Below are 18,205 nucleotides of genomic sequence, written 5' to 3'. Positions count from 1 at the left end.
GCAATACAGCGGTGCACAGGCAATCCAGGAAATTTTTGGAAAGCGTAGGGGACAATTTCCTGGTGCAAGTGCTGGAGGAACCAACTAGGGGCAAAGCTTTTCTTGACCTGCTGCTCACAAACAGGGAAGAACTAGTAGGGGAAGCAAAAGTGGATGGGAACCTGGGAGGCAGTGACCATGAGATGGTCGAGTTCAGGATCCTGACACAAGGAAGAAAGGAGAGCAGCAGAATATGGACCCTGGACTTCAGAAAAGCAGACTTTGACTCCCTCAGGGAACAGATGGGCAGGATCCCCTGGGAGAATAACATGAAGGGCAAAGGGGTCCAGGAGAGCTGGCTGTATTTTAAAGAATCCTTATTGAAGTTGCAGGAACAAACCATCCCGATGTGTAGAAAGAATAGTAAATATGGCAGGCGACCAGCTTGGCTAAACAGTGAAATCCTTGCTGATCTTAAACGCAAAAAAGAGGCTTATAAGAAGTGGAAGATTGGACAAATGACCAGGGAGGAGTATAAAAATATTGCTCAGGCGTGCAGGAGTGAAATCAGGAAGGCCAAATCACACTTGGAGTTGCAGTTAGCAAGAGATGTTAAGAGTAACAAGAAGGGTTTCTTCAGGTATGTTAGCAACAAGAAGAAAATCAAGGAAAGTGTGGGCCCCTTACTGAATGAGGGAGGCAACCTAGTGACCGAGGATGTGGAAAAAGCTAATGTACTCAATGATTTTTTTGCCTCTGTCTTCACGCACAAGGTCAGCTCCCAGATTGCTGCACTGGGCAGTACAGCATGGGGAGAAGGTGACCAGCCCTCTGTGGAGAAAGAAGTGGTTCGGGACTATTTAGAAAAACTGGACGTGCACAAGTCCATGGGGCCGGATGCGCTGCATCCGAGGGTGCTAAAGGAGTTGGCGGGTGAGATTGCAGAGCCATTAGCCATTATTTTTGAAAACTCATGGCGATCGGGGGAGGTCCCAGATGACTGGAAAAAGGCTAATGTAGTGCCCATCTTTAAAAAAGGGAAGAAGGAGGATCCGGGGAACTACAGGCCAGTCAGCCTCACCTCAGTCCCTGGAAAAATTATGGAGCAGGTCCTCAAGGAATCAATTATGAAACATTTAGAGGAAAGGAAAGTGATCAGGAACAGTCAGCATGGATTCACGAAGGGGAAGTCGTGCCTGACTAACCTAATTGCCTTCTATGATGAGATAACTGGCTCTGTGGATGAGGGGAAAGCAGTGGATGTGTTATTTCTTGACTTTAGCAAAGCTTTTGATACTGTCTCCCACAGTATTCTTGCCACCAAGTTAAAGAAGTATGGGCTGGATGAATGGACTGTAAGGTGGATAGAAAGCTGGCTAGATCGTCGGGCTCAACGGGTAGTGATCAATGGCTCCATGTCTAGTTGGCAGCCGGTTTCAAGTGGAGTGCCCCAAGGGTCGGTCCTGGGGCCGGTTTTGTTTAATATCTTTATTAATGATCTGGAGGATGGTGTGGACTGCACTCTCAGCAAGTTTGCAGATGACACTAAACTAGGAGGCGTGGTAGATACACTAGAGGGTAGGGATCGGATACAGAGGGACCTAGACAAATTAGAGGATTGGGCAGAAAAAAACCTGATGAGGTTCAACAAGGACAAGTGCAGAGTCCTGCACTTAGGACGGAAGAATCCCATGCACTGCTACAGACTAGGGACCGAATGGCTAGGTAGCAGTTCTGCTGAAAAGGACCTAGGGGTCACAGTGGACGAGAAGCTGGATATGAGTCAACAGTGTGCTCTTGTTGCCAAGAAGGCTAACGGCATTTTGGGCTGTATAAGTAGGGGCATTGCCAGCAGATCGAGGAACGTGATCGTTCCCCTTTATTCGACATTGGTGAGGCCTCATCTGGAATACTGTGTCCAGTTTTGGACCCCACACTACAAGAAGGATGTGGAAAAATTGGAAAGAGTCCAGCGGAGGGCAACAAAAATGATTAGGGGTCTGGAGCACATGACTTATGAGGAGAGGCTGAGAGAACTGGGATTGTTTAGTCTCCAGAAGAGAAGAATGAGGGGGGATTTGATAGCAGCCTTCAACTACCTGAAGGGGGGTTCCAAAGAGGATGGAGCTCGGCTGTTCTCAGTGGTGGCAGATGACAGAACAAGGAGCAATGGTCTCAAGTTGCGGTGGGGGAGGTCCAGGTTGGATATCAGGAAAATCTATTTCACTAGGAGGGTGGTGAAACACTGGAATGCGTTACCTAGGGAGGTGGTGGAGTCTCCTTCCTTGGAGGTTTTTAAGGCCCGGCTTGACAAAGCCCTGGCTGGGATGATTTAGCTGGGAATTGGTCCTGCTTTGAGCAGGGGGTTGGACTAGATGACCTCTTGAGGTCCCTTCCAACTCTGATATTCTATGATTCTATGAAAGTAGTATCATTTGTGACGTTGTGCAGTCTATATGGTTTTATAAAAACTTGATAATAAGTCAATATAATGTAACTGAGATAGTTTTAGAGAAAATACGGTAATAAGTGAATGTAAGTAACTGGGATATGCCTCATGCAAAAGGTCTCTTGTAAGGTATCATTACAAAGCGTATAATCTACTGAGTGTGATCATCTGATCTGTATAAATGTACCACTCTTGTATCTAAAACTAGAAATATAAAATGTAACTCTGAGGGCCTATTGTAATTGTGTAAAGTGTGGACCATTAATGATGGTTTGGAATCTTGATGACTCCCATTGTCTGCAGATGGCTGTATTTACCTGTGAGTCTTCCTGTATATGTGTGTGCTGGCAAGTGAGTAATGAAGTCTTGCAGTGACATGTGATCATGTCACCTGAACTGGAATCCATCTTTAACCTGGTGCTTTTCCAGTGAGGGGGGGTGGAAACCCAGAGAGACAAAGAGTTCCCGCCTTATGCAAAAGATATATAAAGGGGGGGAAGAGAACAGAGAAAGGGAGAAGCCATCATGAAGAATCCCCTAGCTACCACCTGAGCTGCAACAAGAGCTGTACCAGGGGAAAGAATTGTGCCCAGGCCTGGAAGGTGTCCAGTCTGAGAAAAGCTTACTGAAACATCTCTGAGGGTGAGATTATCTGTATTTAGTTTGATTAGGCATAGATTTGCGCATTTTATTTTATTTTGCTTGGTGACTTACTTTGTTCTGTCTGTTACTACTTTAAACCACTTAAATCCTACTGTCTGTATTTAATAAAATCACTTTTTATTTAGTAATTTACTCAGAGTATGTATTAATACCTGGGGGAGCAAACAACTGTGCATATCTCTCTATCAGTGTTATAGAGGGCGAACAATTTATGAGTTTGCCCTGCATAAGCTTTATACAGGGTAAAACAGATTTATCTGGGTTTAGGCCCCATTGGGAGTTGGGCATCTGAGTGTTAAAGACAAGCGCGCTACTGCGAGCTGTTTTCAGGTAAACTTGCAGCTTTGGGACAAGTGATTCAGACCCTGGGTCTGTGTCTGGGGCCAGACAGGAGTATCTGGCTCAGCAAGACAGGGTGCTGGAGTCCTGAGCTGGCAGGGAAAACAGAAGCAGAAGTAGTCTTGGCACATCGGGTGGCAGCTCCCAAGGGGGGTTCTGTGATCCAACCCGTCACAATTACCCCCTTTGAACCAAACAGTTAGCCACAGGTTGGGGCCTTGTGGGTTGTTTCCAGTAGGAGAAGACAAATCAAGTAGTACCTCCATTACATCCCCTTTGTTTACGAAAAATGTTTCTCTGAACACAGCAGGAATCAAAGGAGATAGTTTCTTTGCTCACAGCTTCAAGACCCTTTTAGCTGGCACTCAGTCCTGAGAAAAGCCTAGATAACTTTTTAGGTAATGATCCCAGCACTTAGTCAGCCCAAGTCTAGTGTATCTTTATTCCCTTCTCTGTCAGGCCAGGTCAACACTACAGACCTATATTGGTATAACTGCATCACTCAGGGTGTGGAAAAAAAAGTCTACACCCCCAAGTGACATAGGTTTGTCTAACTAATCCCCTGTGCAGACAGCACTATGTCAATAGGAGAGTTTCTCCCATCAACATAGCTACTGCTTCTCGGGTAGGTGGATTAAGTACGCTGACCAGAGAAGCTCTCCCATTGGCATGGTAGCATCTTCACTAAACCACTACAGCTTATGTTGCTGTGTGCTATACGTGTGCAAGAGAATAAATCACCCCTGAGCAACAGTCACACTGAAATAAGTGCCGGTGTGAACAGTGCTATGTCAACAGGACAGCTTCTCTTGCCGACATAGCTATTGCTGCTTGTGGTGGCTGAAGTGGGTAAGCTGACCTGAGAGCTGTCTCCTGTCAGTTTAGAGCAGCTACATTAGAGAGCTTACAGTGGCGTACCTGCATGGGTGCAGCTGTGCCACTGTAAACTCTCTAGCGTAGCTATGCCCTGAGATGTACACAAACCTTCACAAAATAACCACCAAAAGGCCTCTCCCTACATGTGCCTTGCATATGCCTTTGTTTTGGGTGGGGATGTGCCTGTTTTGGGGTGCAGGCTACTATTATTTCAACTGCCTTGTTATTTAATAGCACTTAATGGCTTCTTAAAACTGTAAAATGAGAGGCAGCAGCTACACCCACCCACTTCAAAGAGGCTTAGCCCAACAGTGGGGAACTGAGGCAGAGAATACGTGACTTGTCCAACGTCACAAAGACAGTCTGTGGTAGAGCTGGGAATCGCACCCACATCTCTTCAGTCTGAGTGCTCAGTCTTAAGCATTTAGCTCTACCACACCTCTCCCACCCCACTGTCCCTCTCTTAAAAGTCCCCTTAATTTTCTAGCTTTTAGGGTTGTTGATTCACACCACTGCTCAATGCATACAACATTATACAAACTTGTGCTTTGCAATGAGTGACATTTGTTTGATTGAAGTTTTAGTTACAGGAATTCAAAGTGGTATGAATATAGGGTACAAATTTTCTTTCCTGTGAGAATGACCTCATTAACTCTTGTTCAGTCTAAATTTAGCTTCTAACTCACTTTCTGTGCAAGGGCAAGACCTTTACCTTCTAATACTAAGCATTACAAGAAATGTAGTACTCTGATACTTCACTTTTATGGCATTTATGGGAAATCTCAGAGTTGTGCTGTACATTGCTTTCAGAAACAGGTCTGAAATTTGGGTTGCAGCTTGATTTTTTGACATTTACTCCTGCATAATTTATCATAAATGACATTGCTGCTCTCAGCACCCCATAATTAAGTCTGAACTGCAATACTGTTTTTATTATTCTATAATTTACAAACAGCTTACACTGGGTGTGCCCACATATCCTCAGACCAGAGTCATTAAAGATCTGTATTGGGCTATTTAATTTAAACAAAGGAAGTTAATCATGCTGAAAAGCAAGCAAATAAAACAAATTAAATACCATGTAGATCAGTGCAAGATAATGCTCATTGGAAAGAAAAATTTGAATTACTCATACACATGGATGGCTTCTAAAATTAACTATAGCCATACAGGAAATGTCATAGGTTACACTATGCTCCCTAAAGTTAATTTTAGTTCAGGGTACAACAGGGATCAAAGAGAAAACAAGGTGTTAAAATGTATGGAGAAAGGAACAGAATAATTCCATTTTAAAAATGGATATTTGCTCTCATCTTGATTACTATGTTCAGTTTGTCACCCCATCTCAAAGAGATGATAGCAGAAATAGAAGTGGTCCAGGGAAAGGCAATGGAAGTGTTTAGAATAACATTCTATTTCATGTCAATTGCCCCATGTGGACAAGAAAATAGAACAACAAGGGGAGAAAGTGAGAGGTATACAAAACAATGAATGGTATGAAGAAGATCAGTCAGGTGCTCCTATTTACCCTCTCTTTGAATGCAAAGGCAAGAGGGCATTCAATAAAGTTAAGAAAGCAGTTAATTTAAAGTGGAGATGGAAATACATTTAACCCAAAGCATAATTAACCTGTGGAGCTCAGCACAACAAGGTATCACTGAAACAAAGAGCATAGTTGGATTCAAAGAGACTAGCCATTTACATAAAGGAGGCTGTAATCTGCTGTTACATTATATAGGAATGGTCTCAGGTGTAGCCGTGTTAGTCTGTATCAGTAAAAACAATGAGGAGTCCTTTTGGCACCTTAGAGACTAACAATTTTATTTGGGCATAAACTTTTGTGGGCTATAACCCACTTCATCAGATGCATGGAGTGGAAAATATAGTAAGCAGGTATAAATATACAACACATGAAAAGATGGGAGTTGCCTTACCAAGTTGCTTCATACTGTTTGTGTGGAAACTGATGTAAACTAAATTCATAACCTGTGGAGAACCAGAAAGACACAATATCTATGGGTATGTCTACACTGCAGTTAGACACCTGGGACTGCTGGCCCCGGCCAGCTGACTCAGGGTTGCAGGGCTTGGGTTAAGGGGGTGTTTAGTTGTGGTGCAGGGATTTGGACTGCAGCCAGGGCTCTGGAACCTTGCAAGGCAGGAGAGTCCCAGAGCCTGAACTGCAGCCCAAGCCCAAGCCTCTACACTGCAATTAAACATCCCCTTAAGCTTGCAGGGCTCAGGTTGAGTCAGCTAGCACAGGCATCTAGTTGCAGCATACACATACTCCAAGGAGAAAGAGGGGGACAGAAATACCTTGCTAGGATGGGCCACCAACCTAACAGCTTTGCCACATCCACTGGGTTAGAGAGAAGATTTTTAACACAAGCATGGAATGGAACCTACAGCACATGCAACAAAGACTTTTTTTTTAATGTTGGTTTTTGCAATGCCTCTAGACAACTAACTTTATCCCATTTTAGTCAGGCAACGTTTACATGCTTTTTTTTTTATTTCCTACTAACTGTTAGATAAACTTTGCCTAATTTAAAATAGTGATTATCCTTCAACAACAGCTAAAGTAAAAACTATGAGAGACTCCCTACAGAAGGGACTCAGCTCAGACCTAGTCTCGTGAGAAGCGGAAGAGTGAAGAGGCACTAGCTCAAGCACTTCTGGAGCAAAGGATAATCCTGAAGACTAAAGGTATGTCTACACAGCAGCTAGGAGGTGTAATTCCCAGCTCAGGTTAACATATGCATGTAGCTCTCCTTAAGCTGGTACCAAACATAGCAGTGTTGCCATGGTGTTTTGGGTGATGGGACTCCTCTCAGGCGGTAAGCTTGAACCATGGTTGCTATACTGCTATTTTTAGGCACTAGCTCAAAGAGAGCTAGCACATGTACATCTACCTGAGCTGGGAATTACACCTCCCAGCTGCTGTGTTAGACATACCCCAATATGGTCTACTTCTGACCATTTTTCTTAATATGTTCCACTGTTGCAGCTTCCCTTTTATAGATCTGGCACAGGCTAGAAATCCGTTGAGCCTGGGTCCAGCATTTCCCCCATTTCAGTCTTTGTTCCTCAGGTGTTTCCAGGAGTCTTCTTGTGTGGAGAGTGAAGAACACCAGATGATGTCACTTCCTTAGTTTCAAACCTTGGTTCCCAGACCGGTTTGTGGAAAAATACTGACATCCCAAGATGGAGTCCAGAGACATGCGGTCTGGTCACATGCCCTTGCAGTGTTATAGCAGCCATTGCTTATAGGCTGGCCAAAATGCCCACAGGAAGGTTAAGCTATTTCACAGTCCATCAGCTCCATCTGGCTTCTTCATTGTTGTACCTGAAAGGCTGGCTATAGGTGTTTCCTAGAGTAAATCCACTTGAAATACAGATCCCTAGTCAATAGTCATAACTTCAGATACAAAAATCATACATGCATAAAAATAGGATACTCATATTCAGCAAATCAACTTTTCCAATGACATCCTACATGTCTTATCTTGTACAAATGTTTATGCCATAATCATATCATAATATTACTGTGATGAATATGGGGTGCAGGGTCACTCTGATGAAACATGGTCCCAATCTACTAAAGTCCTATGGCAGTTCTTGTATTACTATACAGTAGATCCCATTTTGGGGTCTTGGAATAACAAAGAGGTCTGTTTGGTACTGTGGAAGTAGAGTAAAGTATCTGACTTGCTGCACCCAACCTGAGAGTGAGAACTGTTTTTCTCTGACAGTACTGATGCAAATAAATAAAATTGTCTGGTTAATGTTTAAGGGTAATACTTGAGAACAATGCCTGGATGTCTCTGCTGTGAAGGCTGGTCTTGTGTTTTTGAATATTCTTGGTATTGTGACCTTGCCTAATCCTGGAATTTCTAAACATGAAGGTGTATTGTGACTATTAATCCCTAAACAGTGGGGGGGAACACAGACTGGCTCTTTCTGACAGTTTTGCTGGTTGCAGTGTTATTGTAGCAGTGTTGGGCCCAGGATATTAAAGAGAAAGTGAGTGAGGGAATATGTTTTATTGGACTAACTTTGGTTGGTGAAAGAGAAGCTTTCACGCTACAGAGGTTTGCTGGCGGCTATTTTGGTACTTTGGATGCAACAAATGTTTGCTCGTCATGAGCAGAATCCCTGATACATTCATATGGTCAGCGGTGAGTGGCAGATGACAATTGAATCCTTGCAGACTGTTTTCACTATTTTCAAAAATCATTCCTAGTGCCCAGAGTTCTTGCCAAAGTATATGTTTCTTTAGAGGCTGTGCTCAGTTGCTTGCCACATAACCGCAAATTCTGTACATAACTGATTTTACATTGTTAGTCTGACGTGAGCAGACTGAAGAGCTATAGTATCCTGTAACAACTCAAAGCTGTTCAATATGGTTCTCTCATAATTCTATCTAACGAAGTTCAGAGGATACTGAGTGACAAATATTACCATGTGTTTCATTGTATGTAACTGTATCAGTTGCATCATTAGAACCAACTCTCATTAGCTAAGCAGTGATTCTGAAGGCAGGCACCATTAGCTAGCAACTTCGGGGAGTTGGTAAACCCTTTTGTCATTAATAACATGCACTTCAATGTCAAGTACCCTGCTTAACACTTTCTTCTGCTAGTTTTGTAACAGAGACCCAATTTTGTTTGAGTAATAAAATGTATAGGAACAATTAATTGAATAGGATTTTTAAAATACTCACCTCCATACACATTCAATATGTACTAGACATTACTCACCATCAGTGTCTTCAAATACAGGACACTTCAAGACAAGGTCGGAATCATTCTCTATGGGCTGGGGAAAAAAAAAAACACCTATCTATAAGCCATCATTATGAAGAACTTCTGAGCCTGGACAAGAAAACAAATGTTATGGTGCTTCTAGTCTCATCCCCTTCAGTGTCTCTTGGGGGGTTGGTGACAACTATTCAATAAAAGTTTTAATGATAATTCAACAATAAGACAACTATGTCTAACATAGCAAGAAGTCAGTCCATTATTTTGCTGGGTCCTGTTGCTCCAGCAGAAAATAGCCTCTGTATGTAGACAATCCAGTCCAGTCACATTACCAAGAATGCTACTGAAACTCAAACTCAAAGAAGTCCTTCTTGCTCCACAGCTCCCTCCAGTACATCTTACCATCCGTTACTACTTTCCTCCCTCCTCCTTCCCAGATAGGAAATTCCCCCATCCCCTCCTGCTTTATTTAGAGGTACCCCTGCTGTACATCCCTCTGAGAAGGAAGTGAATCCATTTTACAGTGATCTTTCATGTCTCAATGAATATTAGAAAGTTGTTCCTTCCAGAAAAGGACCAGACAACTAAATAGCTAGTTAAGCTCCTACACAAGGTCAAAACATTACTAATGTTTGTTTCTGACAGCTGTTCTGCATCATCTTAGCCAAGCTATGTGGGGTGGGGGGGAAGAAGCACTATGTTTTAGATGACAGATTGCTGTTAATCCTATAGCTTGATAGCAAGGGGCAAACAAACAGGAAACAGCTTAGCAATACAAGTTTACAACTACAGACTATGATTTTCAAATTGAACTGGTGATCTGGAGGGCCTCAGATTTTTGGATATCCAACTTGAGACACCTTGAAGGGGCTTGATTTTCAGAGTCTATCACACTGAGCACCCCGAAAATTAAGGCACCCAAAATCACCAGTAACTGTAGAAGTTTGGTCACAGAAACCAAGCAAAGAAACAAAACCAAAAGCAGTTAACAGCCTGTCAGTCATCTGCTTATAACACTTTATTTCTTATAAATAAATACACTGTCTGCACTGTGTGTTTAGTTTGGAGGCTTATTAAGTAGGAGATTCTTGGCCATTAAGGGAATGTTGGTCTCTTGTCTCTCTGCCCTTTCATTCCAGGACCTATACCAACAACTACTAGCATTTCATTGGCCTTCCTTCTGTGAACCTGTTTTTAGCCCTTTGATACAGTGTGTCCATCACCTCAGTGGGGATTGCTTGCTTAACAAACCTTTTCCTCCTGAACCAATAAATTCATTTATCCTTCAGCATATCAGAGTCCACAGGAAAACACTTATAGCTGCAAGAAGATCCTTCAGTACTGAGATTGAAAGACCAGCTATTTAAAAGATATGTTATCAAAGAGCAAAAAGACATAGGAACACTGAAATCCAGCATGTATTTTAAGCTCCATAGGAATTAGATCAATGACAATCACAGCTCATGCTCTGAGCAGCTAAATGTGGAGCTGCTGGAGGGGATAATGTGTGCACAAATTCATTATATATATACACACACACACACACACACACACACACATATATATACACACACCCTAAAGAGGACAGAATTCCACTTGACATTTCCCTATTTCTTCTGATTATACTGTCATTTTTTCAGTTCTTAAGGGGAAGAAAAACTTAAACACTTGAAAGATGTACATAGTACTGACTAGGTTTTTTTGGTCTGGAGAGTTCCTGTTTTTTAAAAAAAAATAAAGGAAAGGAAAAATATTGACAAGAAGTACTTCCAGATGGCATGGTTAACCATCAGGTATATAAATAAGAAGCACTTTAGAGGACAGCTATGTTAATTAGCATCTCTTGGTATCATGGTTGCTAACATGCACCAACATTTCTTAAAAGAAATGTTATCTCTGTTGACCTCTAAGGAGAGCTGAATTTTAAGATGTGGCTACAGGAGTCCCTGCAAAGCATCATGTGTAAAAAAAAAAAAAAAAAAAAAGCTTTGAAAGTCTTTGGTGGAGTTCAGCGTTTCAAAGGTCCATTGGAAGAGTCCAAAGCTATGGAACTTATTCCCAGAGATCATACTGGGCCTAAGCCTGACTGTGTTTGCAAATGGTAAAATAAATGCAGCATATAGAAATCCTGTTCCCAGTTCTAATCAAGACTAATACAAGCACAAAGTAATCTTCAAACTGCAGGAAAATAAGTGCTGTCCCTCTCTCCTACTCTCCCCCTCCCGCCCCCCCCCAAACCAGGCAAAGTCATAAGAGTTCTCCTAAATGGACTAAACACACACACACACGTGCACCATGCTAAACAAGGTACAAATCCCATTATCAGACATTTACACCCACAATTTACAGCTCTGCTTAAAGAATTGAAACTAGAGAGTTTCACTTTTTAATTACATCTTCCTGAGGCCATGTTTTAATAACTATTTGAAGTTTGATTTATTCCAATAGACCAAACTCTACTAGCATTATTATACACCACTGAAGCCAGCCTAGCCAAATTTGATTTCTATTTGAAACAACTATGCAAACTCAGCAATAATCTGGCCACAAAGCCTCAAAGCTCCAAATGAGGTCAGAAAACAAGTTAACAGGCTTTGACTGCAGAATAGTCAGTTAATAATTCAGGCTGTGGGTTAATGTGATGGGTCTAGTATTCTTAAAGGTTGCTAGTAGGTCAGCCAGCCTTTGGTCACCCCTCAACATATCTTCATGGTTATTCTAGTCCTTGGCCAAGGATTGTTTCCCCAAGTGGTCAATTTTTGGTTAATATTGACAGCCAATATGGTTGCAGATTAATACATTTCTCAAATCACAACTACTATTACTACTAAAATGAGAGAGGAATGTGGCCAAGAAGCCTCTTAAACATGCATGAAGGCTACAACTTTTATACAGCTACCTCAACTAGCAAAGTTATGGAATATAAAGTACTCTTCAACTAATCAAGTTAACCATTAACAGAAAAAAAATTCTATTACAGAGTCACTAGCCATATGCCTTCAGCCAAACTATTCCATCAAATCTGCAGTACAAGTCAAAGATACTAAAAGCTACCCAGTTTATTTTTTTATATTCAAGTTTTATTGTTTTTAAATTGCTTATGGTAATAACCAGGATGCACTTGGCACTTTCAAAATAGACACAGGACAGTCCCAGCCCTGAGGAGTTCAAAGATAAGCAGAGATAGACACATTGTCAGAGGCCAACAGAGGGGAGAGGAGAAAGGGATATAGCACACACTTGGCTGTTTTTTTTTTATTAATGAACCTGCTAATTAGACTTGCCATAAGTAGAAAACCTCTCAAAATGAATACAGAAGACAGCCAAGCAAAGAAAAACAACAAAAGAGCAAAATTCCTCATTGTACTCATGATTTTTAGGGCAGAAAGATAGAAAACACATCCCATAATCTTAGCATTCAGACAATGCTAATTGCACATGCATGGAGGTTTGCTGATTATGTGGATGAATGTGTATTTGGGAGCTATTCAGGCCATCCTTTCTTTCCCACAAAGAAGTTCCTTCCCTCACTAAAGGCACCAGAACAGACCTTACTCCAGACACTCCTGTTTAGTTCAGGGTGCAGCCCACAAGTAACATGGGGGGGTCAATTAGTGCCAAATAAAATATTAATAGCTTGTTTTTATTATTTGCATAGCAGTAGCACCTAGAAACCCCAACCCCATTGTATAGACATATAACAAAGACAGTCCTTGCCCAAGAAAGTTTACGAACTAAGTATTATAAAAAGAGAGACAAGATGGGTGGCTTCTGAGCATCTCTCTCACCAACAGAAGTTGATCCAGTAAGAGACATTACCTCACCCATTTTGCCTCTCTAACATCTTAGGACCAAGATAGCTGCAACACTACTCTTAGAAAAGAGACAAGTCAGTGGTTGAGAGAAAGGTGTATCTTATCTGTCTCTACAATTGGGAGAGATTCACTTTACAGGTCCCAAGCACCCAACTTGAAATCTCCTACACCATAAAAAGCTTTTACAAATATGTGTAGGGATGGCAGAAGGAAGACCTGCAAGAAAGTAGAACAATAACTCAGAAGTGAGATGAGATCAAGGAGTCTAAAAAGGCTGAATAACAAGCTGTCCTTCTCCACAGATCTGAAAGGACACACCCAGGGTCTCTTTCCATGCAGTTTATTTCCCATTATAGGCAAAACAAAAAAAGGGTTCCTCAACCCACCCCAGGAGACAGCTCCCCATTCTTTACCTCTCACAAGCACTTCCTATTGCTTGCAGCTCTATGGCCCTAACTCAACAGATCTCTAATCTTACCCCATGTAGGTCCAGGTGCCCTCTTTTTAAACCTAATTGGGGTCAGTTGACCAGGCATAGGGTGTACTGCACTGGCTCTGCTCCCTTTTAAAGAGCCAGTGTCAGTTTGTTGCACCAAGCTACTAAACTGCATTTAAAAATCTGTCAAGTATCAGAGGGGTAGCCGTGTTAGTTCGAATCTGTAAAAAGCAACAGAGGGTCCTGTGGCACCTTTAAGACTAACAGAAGTATTGGGAGCATAAGCTTTCGTGGGTAAGAACCTCACTTCTTCAGATGCAAGTCTGAAGAAGACTAACAGAAGTGAGGTTCTTACCCACAAAAGCTTATGCTCCCAATACTTCTGTTAGTTTTAAAGGTGCCACAGGACCCTCTGTTGCTTTTTAAAAATCTGTGTTTCACAAGCTCTAATGTACTGCATTACACATAGAACCTTGGGAATAATCCTATACTAGCAGAAGGATAGACTACATCACCTAATAGTCTTTTCTAACTCTAGTTTCAATGGATTATGCAAGTATATTTTTGGAACTCCATTCATCAAAAATATTGCTCTCATCTTATCTGTTGGCAATAGGACACCACAAAGTTGTGTTTTGAATTTTCAGAATGTTACTACTGGAAATTAATTAACTGTTTTTGGGATAGGCTAAAAAATGTGCATTCTGAGTAAGCAATCCTTCCTACCAATACAGGCAAAATAAACTTTGTAAGTGCCTCAGCATTTATTTTATACAATAATGTCAAATGTGGGCAATAATGTCCACCATTATAACAGTTAGAGATCGGTCTAAACCAAAGGTCTTTATTTGAATACTCCTGAACTATGGAAAAATTCAGATCTGAACCCTTTCCCCACCCTTCATTCCTCAAAAGACTTGTGTTGTGGCAACCTTCGGTCTGGTGGTCCTTATGGAGCTGAGGAGGTACTGGAAGTGACCCAAGACATTTGTCTGCACTTAGATTTTTAGCCACCAGTGTAGAATTACAGTGATCAAGCTGCACCTGTCCAAATCTTTAGTGTGGGCATGGTGCACTGATGGAGTATGATGGTGTAATTACACAAGTGGCTAAAAAACCCAGTGCAGACAAGCCCTAACTCACCTATGTCTCTTTCTTCCTGGGGCTAAGCATGGTAATGACACAGTATTCCCAGCCCCTGACAAAGCTGTCAGAATTTGTGATAAGTGGTAAGTACTGTATATATAATATGTTGGAGGATAGGAATGGAATCCACTAAAACCTTAATAGATTGGAAGAAGGGACGGAAATCAATGTAAATAGATTCAAGAAAAACAAACTGTTTGTATAGGAAGGAATAATCAAATGTGCAAATATTAAATAGGGGATTATTGGCTAGGTAGCAGCAGCTCAGAGGACGAACTGGGAGTTATTGTGGATGATAAACTGCCAGTCATGCAATGTTAGTGCAGAGAGACAGATACCTTGTTGGATTGCATTAATACCTCATTCCACGTTAGTCAGAATGAATCAGAATACGTCAAGGCCTGAATCCATAAAAATTCTGGGCCATAGGCAGAACCCAACTTACCTCAATCCAGTTTCCGAGCTTCCATCTCTTTTTCCCCCTGTCCAGGTCCTAGCCTCTCATCTATTCCCCAGTAGCACTCCTCCTCATCTTTAGGCACAAGCCCCCAACCACAAATTGCACTTTCTTTGTAGTTTCCTCCTCATCAAACAACTCTTCCTTAAAGACTTTCTGTTTCTTCAGTGCTGATGCTATTGCCTCCGCACCTTAAGCACCAGGCAGGCCCACTTGTGAGTGCTGGGCTCTCTACATGCACCACCCACTACCCCTATAAATTGCTCCTGTATCACAGGCTGACAAAACAAGGGAGCCAGAAAATCAGCTGTATGGCAACTCCAGCCACTGAACTTTCTGCACCTTAATGAGTGGCAGCCCTCAAATTTCTTAACATACAAGTCCTCAAGATTTGTGACAAATCAATAGTCAGCATCTGAAGTCAGATTTTAAGAGGCCCTTGCTAGACCATGAAAGGCAGAGCCTCACCCACCCATGTGCAACGGTGTGAGGGCCTCTCACTGTAACAATCTACTTGTGCTCTGAAGGGTGCAGAGATTGCTAGCTCCTCCCCACCCTGCATAGCAGAATGCTGAGGGGTGTGAGGGGAGGCAGGGGAATGGTCTTGTCATTCCCCCAACCCATGGAGTAAGGGCAAAGTGCTAGGGGAGCAATCTGTTCCATGCTAATGATGGAAGCAGAAAGAATATGTGCACCCTGGAAGCCTCAGGAGATATGTGCCTCAGCCAGCCAGAGTCTCCCCCCAGTCTTCTGATGGGACTCTGCACCATCTCCTGCACAAAGTTGTGGCATAAATGCCATGATTTAGATCCATGTCAGGTGGGCTTGGATCAGCAGATCCATGGGTCTGCTCTTGATGTGCACCTGAGTCTGATGAATCATTTCAGAGAAAAGAGACAAAAGATTGGGAAAAGGCAGTAAGACCTATGAAGAATGATTAAGTGAACTGGGCATATTCAGTCTAGAGGACAGAGGACTGAAGTAAGGCAGAATATGCACAAATGGATGATATAAAGGAGACAGGGATTATTTTTCTCAGGCAATGAGGAAAAAGAAGCAGCAATGGACTGAACCTACAGCAAGAAATATTTAATTAGGAAATCCTGACACCTCTAATTAGGGAAGTTGAGGAATTACCATCACTAAAGATATTCAAGGCCTAGATCAAATATCTATATATAATGGAAGGATTAGTTCAGTAACAACTAAATCAAACCTGCCACAATGCAGGATAATGAGTAGATAATGCCCTCAGGCTCCCTTCCAGATGAAGTGATTCTACAATTATAGAAATCTGGGATAAATGGTTTCATTGTGTTCTGTTACTCCTGGTCCTACCTGTGACATTTGACATGATGTTACTGCTGAGTTTGTTTTCAAGACCTTGTGAGAATACACAGCAGGGCCGCCCAGAGGATTCAGGGGGCCTGAGGTCCTCGAGGGCGGGGGTCCCCGCCGCCGAATTGCCACTGAAGACCCGGCACTTCGGTGGCGGGTCCCGGGGCGGAAGGACCCCCCGCTGCCGAACTGCCGCCGAAGACCCGGAGTGGAAGAAGCTCCGGGGGCCCGAGCACCACGAGAGTTTTCTGGGGCCCCCGGAGTGAGTGAAGGACCCTGCTCCAGGGGCCCTGAAAAACTCTCGTGGGGACCCCTGTGGGGCCCGGGGCCTGGGGCAAATTGGAATGTACTGAGATGCCTGCAGTCCTCTCTCAATGACTGAACCCAGAGGGCCGCAATAGGTCAATCAACCTCCCACCGTGCTTTCACCTATGGAATCCGAGTGATCCATTCTCTCCCCTATTTTATGCAACATCTACATAACATCACTGTAAGAAGTAATTAAATATCATTGATTCAAATGCCAGCACAACAGAATACTATATATTTCCTTCACATTTGATACAGAAAACACCACCTGCCATCCATCCTAGTGTCTATGGCCTGGTCCCCACTAAGCCCCCACTTCGGACTAAGGTACGCAAATTCAGCTACGTTAATAACGTAGCTGAATTCGAAGTACCTTAGTCCGAACTTACCGCGGGTCCAGACACGGCAGGAAGGCTCCCCCGTCGATGCCGCGTACTCCTCTCGGCGAGCTCGGCGTCGACGGCGAGCACTTCCGGGATCTATCCGGGATCGATTTATCGCGTCTTAACCAGACGCGATAAATCGATCCCAGAACATTGATTGCCTGCCGCCCTACCCTCCGGTAAGTGAAGACGTACCCTAAGTAAAGTAAGTGCAAGTGTGAAGAGTTGCTGACTAAAATGAACCCTTGAACCCCAAGAAAAGATAAAGAGGTGATTTCATCATGGCCTGCAAGAAACTATATGGAGAGAAAATTTCTGATAGTAGAGGGCTCTTTAATCTAGCAGATACAGGCATAACAAGATCCAGTGGGTGGAAGCTGAAGCTAGACAGATTCAGACTATAAGTAAGGTGCACATTCTTAAGTGAGGGTAGTTAACCATTTGTAACAAATTCCCAGGGATGTGATGGATTTTCTACCATATGTAGTCTATAAATCTGGTCTGAATGTCTTGCTAAAAGATATATGCTGTAGCTCAACATGAATTTATGGACTTGATGCAAAAATTACTGGGGAAAATTCTACAGCCTGCATTATGCATGTGGTTGGACTAGAGGATCATAATGGCTTTTCCTAGCCTTAATAATCATCTATGTCTCTTGGCAGACAAGAGCTGACAGCCCACAATTGTGGAACTCCCTTCTGGAGAGATCAGGATAGCCATGAACCTCACTGCTTTAAAATGCCAGACCCATCTTTACAATCTAGCCTTTCCTTAGCTTACATCACACTTTCTCCTCTCCAACCTGGGACAAGAGGGGAGAGAGAATCCATGGCAACAAAAAAAACTGTTATTTTACTTGTAAGGCACACTGGTACAATGGTGCTGAACACAGTACAAAAACCCAGGATTGACAGAAATAAGACTCTTTGGCAATTTAGTATCTATTATTCTGACATTTGAAGGACATATTTACATAGAACTTATGTGATAGGCCCTGCTTCTGATTTACCTGTACTGCAACATGTCACTTAAGAATGGTACATCTGGGACAAGATGCAACAGAACTGTCATCTGCTCAAAAGTTTATTAATAGCTCTGTCTTTCTCTTATATCATGGATTAGGGAAGAACAACCCAGGGTCATTTGTTTTCTTGTTCCTTTATAGGCGGCTAAAATAGACTCAAGATATTCCAACTAGCTTTGTTGGTGTTAAACTTTTTGAGTTTTCACAACAAAATTAATTGTACACCAC

The 18,205-nt window shown here is 42.5% G+C and overlaps 1 long non-coding RNA gene across 1 annotated transcript in view; it reads right to left on the bottom strand.

The window, feature by feature from the left end:
- LOC135972388 (uncharacterized) overlaps positions 1-13,354 on the bottom strand; it is a 31,893-nt gene extending 18,539 nt beyond the window's left edge. Inside the window, exons 1-2 of the long non-coding RNA XR_010588825.1 lie at positions 13,295-13,354; positions 9,067-9,124 (exon numbers count right to left, since the gene is read on the bottom strand). This is a non-coding gene — a long non-coding RNA (uncharacterized LOC135972388). The remainder of the gene's footprint in view (positions 1-9,066; positions 9,125-13,294) is intronic.
- Between the last annotated feature and the right edge of the window lie 4,851 nt (positions 13,355-18,205).

Source organism: Chrysemys picta, chromosome 6, assembly GCF_011386835.1.
Source record: "Chrysemys picta bellii isolate R12L10 chromosome 6, ASM1138683v2, whole genome shotgun sequence".
Classification (NCBI taxonomy): domain Eukaryota; kingdom Metazoa; phylum Chordata; order Testudines; family Emydidae; genus Chrysemys; species Chrysemys picta.
This window is presented reverse-complemented; position numbering and strand designations above follow the sequence as displayed.